The sequence below is a fragment of the Mauremys reevesii genome, linkage group 8 (genome assembly GCF_016161935.1).
Source record: "Mauremys reevesii isolate NIE-2019 linkage group 8, ASM1616193v1, whole genome shotgun sequence".
NCBI lineage: Eukaryota > Metazoa > Chordata > Testudines > Geoemydidae > Mauremys > Mauremys reevesii.
The window spans coordinates 103469754-103481729 of record NC_052630.1 but is presented as its reverse complement, the minus strand read 5'-3'; the positions used below and the strand labels follow the sequence as shown (position 1 = coordinate 103481729).

Sequence of the window (11976 nt, the reverse complement as noted above, 5' to 3'; positions counted from 1 at the left end):
GGGGGAGGGGGCTCCGGGAGGGAGTTTGAATGTGGGAGGGGACTCCATGCTCGGGCAGGGAGTTGAGATGCAGGGTCCCAGTGGCGCTTACTATGGCTCCCAGGAAGCAGCTGCCAGGTCCCTGCCGCGCAGCTCCTAGGCACATGGGCAGCCAGGGAGGCTCCCCGCTCTGCCCTCACACCCGCAGGCACCGCCCCCACAACTCCCATTGGTTGCGGTTCCCGGCCAATGGGAGCTGCAGATCCGGCCCTCGGAGTGGGGGCAGCGCGCGGAGCCTCCCTGGCTGCCCTTGCGTCTAGAGGCTGGAGGGACCTGGTGGCCACTTCTGGTAGCCACAGGGAGCTAGGGCAGGCAGGGAGCCTGCGTTAGCCCCAGTCCTCTGGTGCACCACAGACTGGACTTTTAACGGCCCAGTCAGTAGTGCCGACCGGAGCCACCAGGGTCCCTTTTTGACCGGGCGTTCCAGTCGCAAACCAGATACCTGGCAACCCTACCACCTACCAGCATTGGCCTTATTATTCTCTGGGTACGGGAGGAATTTAACCTGCTGAAAGCCCCTTCCCCTTTAAAGCAGTTGTCTGATGAAGCTGCCCCCAGGCTACCGGCTGAGGGTGAGTTTTCTTTCCACTCAGGGGGGGGGAAGTGCAGGCAAGATGGTTGGGGAGTTGCCAAGTCAGAGCAGAACTGCAACCCCCTAGGCTGTCCTTTGTTCAGCTGGTGCTGACCCATAAGCCCTGGGCCCAAGCAACGTCAGCATGTGGGATGTTCACAATACAGAACCCGCTCAGAAATTTGCACATGGCATCTGTCTTCATAACAAACTGATGCGAACCTTGTAAGGCAGCGTTTTCAAAAGCACCCTGCTCTGGCCATCTTACCACCTATGCTGATGGGCGCAATTAGCCCAGAGCTGTGAGCGTTTGAAAATCCAACCGGTCGGGTCAAACTCCGAATCTGAATTCCTTGGCTCAAATTCATCCCTTGCCCTCTTACCAAACAAGGGTAGCCGCTAATAAAAACAAAATCACCCTGTAAAAAGGTGCCGCTGCTAAGCCGGGCAGTTGCTCAACGAAGACATACGGTATTGTAGTGCCTTATTCAATTCAAACTTAAACCCCGACTGGGAAAAACCATTGTCTGGTCTGTTAAACTCACTTTTTAGACCACCCACTTTGGAGCTGAGCTGATTAGCTGCCTATGCAGGAGTAAGTTTTAATTAGTCTGGAGCTGAAGTTACACCTTCTTTTCCAAAGCCTGCAGCAAATTAAAAGTACAGCTTGCTTTTAAGGAGAGGGGGGAAACCCCACAAGATAACATCCTTACGAACCTTCGCTTATACAAATTAAATTACCAGGCAGGGTGCAGATTGGGCACTGTGCATAAATTCAATCCGCGGTGGAACACAGATGAATTTGATCATGATAAACATCTTTTTTTTTTTAAAGTAACTAATTGGGGCAAGGATTCAGATGCAGACAATGTAATTTGCTGCTCTCTCAGCTATAGTGTTAGCAGAGTAATTGCTCTCATTTTCCGCTGTGCAGCAACAGCATTAGGTTTCATGGGTGACATTTACAGGCATCGGGGGTATGTCCTGCATAGAGGATTTATATGGAATCTGAAGGGGTTCGTAAGTCTTGTGCTGGCCTTCTGCCTGGGGTGAATTTCATGCCAAAATCTCTCTGGGCTTGAGCCAAAGCCCACTGAAGTCTACAGGCATCTTTCCATTGACTTCACTGGGCTTTAGTTCGGAGCTAGGGTGACCAGATGTTCCGATTTTATAGGGAAAGTCCCAATTTTTGGGTCTTTTTCTTATATAGGCTCCTATTACCCCCAACCCCCATCCCGATTTTTCACACTTGCTGTTTGGTCACCCTCTTCAGGGCCTTAATGCGGATGAGAAGCTATTGTTGGTTCCTGGGTGGAGGGGCTAAGGAACTTTACCCGTGGGTTGTTATCCATGTTAAAACTTGGGAGTGGGATTTTCAGTGAGAGCTAAAGGATCTGTTCTAGTCCACACAGAATACACCATAGAATCTGGGCACCGTCCAGTTATGTATTAAGCAGGGTGACTACACAGCTGTCAGATCTATGTTCTTGCTTCCTGTCCCCACGGGGAGAAGTGTGTGCTGGAATTTTGATAATTATATTTTATTGCCGTCTGTGTATCTTAGACAAAGCAAGGCTTTGAAGTCCTATCCGGGTGCAGCCCAAAGAGAAGACTTAACAAGGCCAGGCTTTGGACGAAGCAGAAAAATGAATAAAAGATCTTGCTTACATATAGCACCAATCACTTACATAGCTAATTTTTCTCTTGTGGAAAGCAGCGGGAACTTTGCCACTCAGTTCAATAGGCCCAAATCAAGCTGTTTTTCAGGAGCACTTTACAGACATGGGTATCATTATCCCCATTTTGCAGATGGGAAAACTGAGGGGTTCAGTGCCTTGTGCAAGTCAATGTCAAATGACGGCCTAGAAACCAGGTCTGCTTCCCAAGCCTGTGCGCTACACCATACCGCTGCCATAAGCAGAAGTTGCACCTACGAAGAAAGAAAATGAAGTGCTCACTTGATAATAACTTGAGGGAAATAGGAGATTTAAGGGTAAAATTTCAAAGGCTCCGTACACTAAGTGTCAGGGTGAATTGCTATTTAGCTATAATCAGGAATTAGAGTGCACAATGGATGCTATAGAGCAGTGTTTCTCAACCTTTTTGGTGCTGGTGACCCCTTTTGGACTTAAAGAAAAATTATGACCCCCGCCACACACACACACACACATCCATTTTAAGCTCAAGCCTGGGCTTCAGCCTCGGGCAATGGGGTTGAAGCCCAAACCTGGGTCTGAGCCCCACTGCCTGGGACCAGGGCCAGGGGCCAGCCGGCCGGGGTTGAAACATGTAAATTAGCTTTGCAGGCCCCCTGGCTTCTTACCCCTTAATGCTGGCCCTGTGGCAACCGCTCTCAACCTGTCCCACAACCCTGGACCCCCAGGTTGAGAAACACTGCTATAGAGAATGCTTTCATTGATTAGCCTCACCTCAATGTTTTTTTAAGTTGATCAGCCCTCCAAAGGCAAAGGGCTCATTTAATCACCGACCAATTGCCTTTGGTTTGTTTCCTCTTGATGGGCAAATATTTGGGCCGGAGACAAATGTGGTGTTTGTCACACTGGAGACTGAAGCTTTCTGTAGGGAAGGTGCAGCCCGGCTGTGCAATACAGATGGGCTCGAGCCAAGATGTTCAGCTCGAGCTCTGGCTCAGGGGGTGTTTAGATCTGGGGTTCTGGTTCGCGCCCTCCCCACCCCCTTAGAAAAGTAAGGTCAGAAAGTTTGGATCCAGCTCAAAACACCTCCGATTTGTGAGTTGGGCAGTAGATATCACCCCATCTCCAGTATTCAGAATATTGCCTTCCTCCCACGCACCTTCTGAAAGGGCTGTGTCTGAGGTGGAAGGAGCATTTTTTCAAAACACGAGGGCTGTTCTGGTATATTTCCAGCTTGGATTTTTCTTGCTCCTGACCAGGGACCAGTGCTTTGTCACTTCATCCAAATTGTGTTCCTGTTGTGCTGAACGAATAGACTTATTGCTACCCCCCATTTTACAGAAAGGGAAACTGAGGCACAGAGCAATGAGGTGACTGACCCAAGGTCACTGCGGGAGTCTGGGATACAGCCAGGAACTGAACCACATCTTCTGGGTCTGCAGCCAGCGCCTCACCCACACAACCATCTTTAGCCTCAGCTTAGAGAGTTTCTCTAATGTAGCTAGAACCTCAGAGTAACAACTCATTATGCAGCCCTTAAAACCAGGCCTCTTCCACACCATCTGTATGCCATGGCTCTTCCCTCTAGGAGAGTGTATTAAAATAGATTATGATGGTTAACAAGCTATATAAGCCAGATATTAGTACTAACGAGGCACCGTGGGGGAAGATCATGAAGCTAGGACATTTTACGAATGGCCAAATATCAGTGTCCACTCGCTGAGTTTTCTTCTCATTCCATTCCCTATATTGCTTCACCTGTCTTCTCCATGGAGGCCTATTCATGGAACGCATTGGACATGAACAGACACCTCTGGCCACTTGGAGACCTTTTGACTTGTATATTTTGGTTATAAGCTCTCCCAATGCAGGGACTGGGTGTTAATATGTGTTTGTGCAGCATTGGGCACCCTGGGGCTCTGATTGTGGGTGGGGGCTGCCAGAATACCTCCCCCGGTTGCTAATCCAATTGTTGTTCTGCTTCCGTGATACACTGGGCAGAAGGAGCAGGATCTGGAGTCTTTTAGATCCAAAATTAAAGAATTGTAAGTGTGTGTCGGGATCCACTGGGAAGGAATTATTAAAACAGATGGAAACAGAGAAGAAATTGAAGAAAAAACAACCCACTCTGTGCACACATCCTTAAATCATGAAGGTTCAAACTAGGATTCCCTTGGTGATCATGAAATGAAAATGTCCTTCAATTACCGAACGTTTTAAGACATGATTATTTCATGTGCATGCTATTAAGAAAATGACAGTTGAAAATTCATCATGAAATAAATTAATACTTAAACATTTTAACAAAGGCTCCCTAGTGGATTCCAGCCCCTCCTCTCCTTCTGACAGAACAATGCGTTATTTCTTGCTTTTCTTATTATTGGAATAAAGATGATAAAATGCATGATAAAAAATGCATTTGGAAAACAAATTCATAACTACTTTTTTTTAAAAGGGGGAGCTTAGCTGAAAGTGTGTAAAAACACTAGAGCAATTTATTACATTGTGTAGGAGGAAGGAATCTTTTTTTTTCTTTCCTTTTTTCACTCCGTAAAGTCAAGCAAGCTGGTATTTGAATAATGATGCCTAAATATGGTGTGAAACTAACAATTTAGACTGTTTCCTTTTTATTCCCCCCTTCCCCCAAAATGCAGCGTACCCTTACGTACCACATAAATCACAGCCCTGATGAAAATCTGCAGTCACTGAAACCTGAGATAAAGACAAGAAGCGGTTTATTTGATTTGATTCAAAGTGAATTTAGTGCTGATGAATGATATTGTAATGATACATGTCTGGAAAACCTAAGGCCTCCATATGGGTCTGATCCAAAGCCCATTGATTTCAGTGGTAGTCTTTTCATGGTCTTCAGTGAGTTCTGGATCAGATTAGGTAAGGTAATAATTGGAGATATACCAATCTCCTAGAACTGGAAGGGACCTTGAAAGGTCATCGAGTCCAGCCCCCTGCCTTCACTAGCAGGACCAATTTTTGCCCCAGATCCATAAGTTTATGATGTCCACAAGCCCAGGTTGACAATGCAGCATAGACATACCCTTAGAACCAGTGCCAGCCCACTGTTGAAGTAGCACCAGTGTAAATCAGAAGAGAACTGGGCCAACAGTATTTGGGGCTGGCACCTGTTACTTGTTATAAAAACTGCAGGAAAAATAAAAGGTCTGGGAAAAGAATGCTAAAGCTGCAAAGTCAAACACTCAGAAGTCAGGGAATGGCTGAATTAAGCAATTTAAATGTCCCTGACATGCAGGTAATTCCCCCTCCCAAATTTCAAGCCCCCACCCCAAAGGATGATGGTGCTGGAGCTTCTCAACAAAATGGTTATAAGAATTTTTCAGTCTCGTTCTTGGAAACAGCTGAGCCATTGTTGCTGAAATTTCCCAAAGCAATTCAGCCTGAGGCCAACACAGCTGTGGAAACTTTCAGCCCCAAACAGTGAAATTTGGGCAAAATTACAAGCAATTGAAAGCAGGGTCCTAAAACAGAAAGCGATGGACAACTGTCACCTCACAGTCATAAACACGCACAAGCCATTTCCCTTGCACCTCGTGCACCTTTTAGTCCATAGTTCTTCTGCAGACAGAACAGGACATAGACATATTGCAGCTGCAGCCTTCTACGTGGCTTCATACAACTCACAGTCTGAGCTCCTCCCTCTGCTTCTGGCTCCTCCCACTTACAACCTCCCACTTGTATCAATAACCTAGTAATTACCACCCAGCTGCTTGTAATCACCCAGTAGAAAGTGGTTACGGGCTTCTTCCAGATGAGCCTGTGACCTTTTCCATGCTGCAGCAATGTCAGTGATCAGAGAAGTCACAACCGCCCTAACTTTTGATGGTACTCCCAGCTCTTCCAGGAGCAATCATCCAGAAAACCAGTCACTCCAAAAAGGATTTAGGTGTGATTGTTGACAGCCAAATGAAAAGGAGCTTCCAGTGTGATCCGGTGGCAAAAAGGTTAACATGATCCTTGGATGTATGTATAGGGGAATATCGAGTGGCAGTAGGGAGGACATATTACTTCTGTATATTGCATTGGCGAGGCCTTTGTGGACTGGAGTGCCCAGTTTGATTGTCCGCACTGTATAAAGAATGTCGAAGAAGTGGAGAGAATTCAGAGATGAGCTACTGGAAGGATTCGTGGTCTGAAAGACACGCCTGGCAATGAGAAAGTAAAGGAACTCAATCTATTTAGCGTAGTGAAGAGAAGGCTGAGAAGTGACTTGTTCATGGTCTATAATTACCTACACAGTAGCAAGGTATCAGAAGGCTGTTTAGTGCACTATGCGATGGCATAATAATATCCAGTGGGCAGAAGTTGAAGTCAGCAAAGCTGAGACTGCAAACAAGATGCAGATTTGTAAGTGAGATTCATCAACCATTACAACCACTTCCCGAGGCGGGCGATAGAGTTCAGCTCACTGGATTCTTTATAAAGACGGGGTCTCTTTCCAAAGGGAACACTCTAGTTCTACCATAAGTTATTAGGCTAGCTGGAGGAATCATTGTTGAAACTTTCTGGCCTGTGTCATGCAGGTGGTCAGACAAGATGGTCATAATGGTCCTCTCTGGCCTTGAAATCTAGGAAAGTGTAAAAAATTGTCTAATGTGTTTATGAGCCAATGCCCTTTCTGCTGGATTTTCTGTTCAGGTTTTCTCAGCTGTGCATCATAAACCTCTTAAAGTGGGTTTGGAGTCTGATCCAAGCCCAGTGAAGTCAATGAGAGACTTTCTATTGATTTAAAGGGGCATCAGGCCAGGTCCTTAGATGCTGTGGTGTTCTGTACAGGGACTGCTGTGAAGTTCACACGTGGCCACAAGCTTGTTACAAGACTTTACATTTCTATGGTGGCCACCATGGGTGGGGGATTAAAAAAAACCTCTTCACAAGCCTTAATCAATCAAGCTTCACAACCCCCTTGGGTAAGATGACCAGATGTCCTGAATTTTTTAGGGATAGTCCCTATATTCAGGGCTTAGTCTTATATAGGCGCCTGTTACCCCCCACTCCTTGTCCTGATTTTTCACACTTGCTATGTGGTCACCCTACCCTTGGGAGACAGGGAAATGTTAATATCTTTCCTAACCTAGGCCCCAAGCCAGCAACCTCTCCCCTACTGGTGAACCCTTGAATTCACGGAGTCCCACGGGAGTCCATGGGGCCTCTACACAGGCTCACATAGAATAGTTTGCAAGATCAGGGCCCTGGCTGGAGCTTTGTTTTAGAAAACTGCTACTTTTTTAAATGAAATCTCTTGAAAGCAAGTACTACTTTTGTAAGTTACTAGTGAAGTAAATACTGTTGGCCCAGTTCCCCTCTGACTTACACTGGTGCTACTTCAGCAGTGGGCTGGCACTGGTTCTAAGGGTACGTCTATGCTGCATTGTCAGTCTGGGCTTGTGGACTCAGTGTTTCCAAGCCCACACTTGAGCACTCACACTGCCTTGTCAACCTGGGCTTACAATCACTCACAGCTATGCTAACACATCCATACTGCACTACGCAGACCTTCTGACTTGGAGCTGCCACTTGAGCTGCATCCACAGTGCAAAATGACAGGGCTTGGACCTAATCCCAGCTGGTTTGGGCTCTGATCCACCCCCATCCCTCCCCAAGCCCTGGCAGGGTCTTAGGACCTGGGTGCTTGCTGATCTGAGTCAGACTGATTTGCGGGTGGACGGAAGTGTGGATTGGGCTCAAACCTGAGTCAGGGCCAGAGTATGGAGTGTAGATGTAACCTCGGTGGTAAGTGAATTTGATGTTGTGCTACTCTTTTGTTTTAAAAGTACATCGGGTAGCAGTGGATTGTACATTTCTACTTCATGTGCAGGGGTAGGGCCCATAACTCATAAACCTCAATCTATATAACTCACAAACGGGATATGCATGACCATCTCTAACTGAGGAAAATAAAGTGCATTATGCCGCTGTTATATGCACTCTGCCAGAGGCGGTGTCTACCGGTATAAAAATGTTGGTTATACCTATAGCTACTCATGCTATTAGTATAGTTGTAGATATAATATGATTTACTGATGTATTTTTATTTCCCACTAGTATGGTATAAATATATTTATACCACAAGAGTGGCCAATAAATTTCCCTTATGAATTCTGTTATCTGCACCATTAGCCATTTGTCATTTTTATGAGGTCACAACTTAAGGTGTACATGAATTTATACCCTACTTTGTGACCCCTTCCAAAATAATACATGGCCACTTCTGAACTATTCACCTCAGGAGTGCTAGGCCGCCTTCCTGTTTCCTACCTCTGCCCACTACTTTTTGCAAAACCAGATAACTTCCCAGTGCCGTGCTGTATCCAGCCATTCCATCTCTCCTTCTCCACGGTAACAAAACCAGAGAGCCCCAAATTAAGTTGACCAAATTCACTCTTCTTGTAACTTGGGTGTTTCACCAGGCCAAAACAGCAACCCAAACAGAGTCAGACAACATAGTGGTTCTTAACACACACACACACACACCCCACCCAAAAAAACCCCCCAAAAAAACCACCCAGACCTCAGATTCCCACCATGACCCAGAATCCTGTGTTGATAATGGCACTTAAAAAGGAATAAGAATGCCAATAATTCCGGGATTTATTCTCCCTGTAATATGAGTGATCCATCCAATGATGGGCACTGGAAGAACACTTCCCCCTTATGCTTATCATTAATTTATCCTGCAGATTTATTCAAATATTTTCCCTCACTCGTGTCAGGGGCACGGTCCATCCTCTTTATTCACGAGATATCATGGTGCTTAGATACTATGCTGATGAGTGTGGTTTAAAAACCTACATTTGATATGATGTAACCACATTCTGTAGGAGTTCTCCTGGGCTCTGTCCCTGGCCATCTCCTACTTTCTATCTACACCTTATCAGTTGGTGACCTCATATTTCTGTGTCTCTCTTTTTTAACATATTTCTATGTGGCTGACTTGCAAGTCTTCTTCTCCATGCTGGACTTATCATCCGCTGTTCAACTCCACTGTACTCATTGTCTCTGTGATGTCGTCTCAGATGTTCTGCTGCCATCACAGACTCAGTAGGGCCAAACCTGAACACCTCACCTTTCCTCCAAATCCCTCTTTGAAATAGCTCCAATTCTCCAGTGTGACTAACCACACCACCATTCTTCATGTCCCTCAGGCCAGCTAGGTCAGGGTCATCTCTGACTCCTCTTTCTCCTTCTTTCCCCACATCCAAGCTATCACCATGACCCACTGCTTCTTTATACAACACATTTCTAAACTCCAACATCTCCTCTCCATCCTGGCAGCTAATTCTCTGGTTCAGATCCTGATTATCTTCTGACAGGACAACTGCCACCACCTCCTCTCAAGCCTCCTCAGTAGCTACCTCACCCTCACTCGGTCTGTCCAGAAAGCTACAGCCAAACACAACACTCCCACCTGTTGCTTTGACCATGTCCCTCTCTCTTGGAATCAATTTGCACTTGCTCTCCCATATCCCTGACTATCAAACTCAAACTTCTTGTCCTGGCCTTCAAGACCCTTCATTGCACAGGTAATGCCGAATGTCCTTCCATATTCCCTCTGTGCCTGTCAAAACGATGCCAGTTCCAATACCCCTTTTGTCTCGATGTCCAGCCTCGAGTTACACCCCCTGAGTTACAGAGGCTTGACCCATTAGCTCAAGTTGCAGGCTTTGGGCTCTGGAATTCACTGGTTCAGGCCACAGTGTTGATCAACATTGGTTTTGTTCAATATCCTCATTAATGATCTAGATGATGGGATGGATTGTACCCTCAGCAAGTTTGTGGATGACACTAAGCTGGGAGGAGCGGTAGATATGCTGGAGGGTAGGGATAGGGTCCAGAGTGACCTAGACAAATTAGAGGACTGGGCCAAAAGAAATCTGATGAGGTTCAACAAGGACAAGTGCAGAGTCCTGCAGTTAGGATGGAAGAATCCCATGCACTGCTACAGGCTGGGGACTGACTGGCTAAGCAGCAGTTCTGCAGAAGAGGACCTGGGGATTACAGAGGATGAGAAGCTGGAAATGAGTCAGCAGTGTGCCCTTGTTGCCAAGAAGGCTAATGGCATATTGGGCTGCACTAGTAGGAACATTGACAGCAGATTGAGGGAAGTGATTATTCCCCTCTATTCAGCACTGGTGAGGCCATATCTGGAGTATTGTATCCAGTTTTGGGGCTCCCACTACAGAAAGGATGTGGACAAATTGGAGAGAGTCCAGCGGAGGACAACGAAAATGATCAGGGGGCTGGGGCACATGACTTACGAGGAGAGGCTGAGGGAACTGGGCTTGTTTAGTTTTCAGAAGAGAAGAGTGAGGGGGGATTTGATAGCAGCCTTTAACTACCTGAAGGGGGGTTCCAAAGAGGATGGAGCTCGGCTGTTCACAGTGGTGGCAGATGACAGAACAAAGAGCAATGGTCTCAATTTGCAGTGGGGAAGGTCTAGGTTAGATATTAGGAAACACTTTCACTAGGAGGGTGCGTGGTGAAGCACTGGAATGGGTTACCTAGGGAGGTGATGGAATCTCCATCCTTAGAGGTTTTTAAGGCCCAGCTTGACAAAGCCCTGGCTGGGATGATTTAGTTGACGTTGGTCCTGCTTTGAGCAGGGGGTTGGACTAGATACCTCCTGAGGTCTCTTCCAACCCTGATAGTCTATGATTCTATGAGCATGGTGGCCATCACCTCTACACTTTAAATGAAAAAGAAATCCATTAGGAACACCAACACAGCGTAAAGTGAGCAGCCACATCATCATACATCTAGGCCCTATAACCTTCCTTGCCCCTCGTGAATGGAACGTACTTATCAGTCTGCCAGGTCCACCACTTCCACTGGGAACTCTTCAGAGAAGGGACTTGTCCGCTACATGCTCTCTTTGCAGCACCCAGCACACCTGTTGGTAATGTACAATGACAAATAATGCGTGGTAAGCATAGGTGTATCATAAGTTCCTTGTGACTTTGCCTTTGGTACACAGAGTATAAATATAATCACGAACAGAAAAACCCGTGTTAAAAGAACGTTATTTAGGTTGCAAAGTCAAGCACGCAAAAGTTGGGAAAAGACAGATTGCCCATTGCCCAAGCAACGTTCATTTGGCCCCCTTGTGCATCCATCTTGTGTACTGAATGAGGCAGGATGCCTGTGGATCGTGTAGTTAAAGAGACTATCATAATGCACACAAACAAGGTGAGAAAGACCAATGGTGGGAGGACAAAACAGGCACAGAGGATGTGTCTGCATTGGAACTGGAAGGAGTAACTTCCAGCTCAAATAGACGTACTCATGCTAGAGGGTAGACATACCCAGAGGGACCTGTCTCAGATCTTACCACAGGTCATTGCCAGAGCATCCACTAGAATCCTGGTGACCTATGTCACAATCCAGGCCCCTCTTCATTAACCAACCCCCTCTTCCTAAAAAGCCCACCTTATGCGTATCACATGTACTCCTCCTGCGATATTCTAATTTTGGCCCCCATCAGGCCATGTTAGAGGCTGGGGCCATCCAGGCACTAGGAAAGCTCACATGGTTGTGATCAGGGCCAGCTCCAGGCACCAGCGAAGGAAGCAGGTGCTTGGGGTGGCCAATGGAAAGGGGCGGCACTTCTGGGTCTTCGGCGGCAATTCGGCGGCAGGTCCCTCAGTCCCTCTCGGCGCGAAGGACCCGCCGCCGAATTGC

General features: G+C 46.7%; 1 long non-coding RNA gene across 2 annotated transcripts; it reads right to left on the bottom strand.

The window, feature by feature from the left end:
* Positions 1-2430: 2430 nt before the first annotated feature.
* Positions 2431-11653, bottom strand: LOC120371162. Of its 2 annotated transcripts, none has more exons than XR_005584177.1 (4): positions 11601-11653; positions 11098-11188; positions 4935-4977; positions 2431-2540 (listed from the first exon to the last, which is right to left on the bottom strand). It is a non-coding gene; the product is annotated as an uncharacterized LOC120371162 (long non-coding RNA). The 2 variants fall into 2 exon arrangements; XR_005584178.1 differs by having other exon boundaries at positions 11579-11619.
* Between the last annotated feature and the right edge of the window lie 323 nt (positions 11654-11976).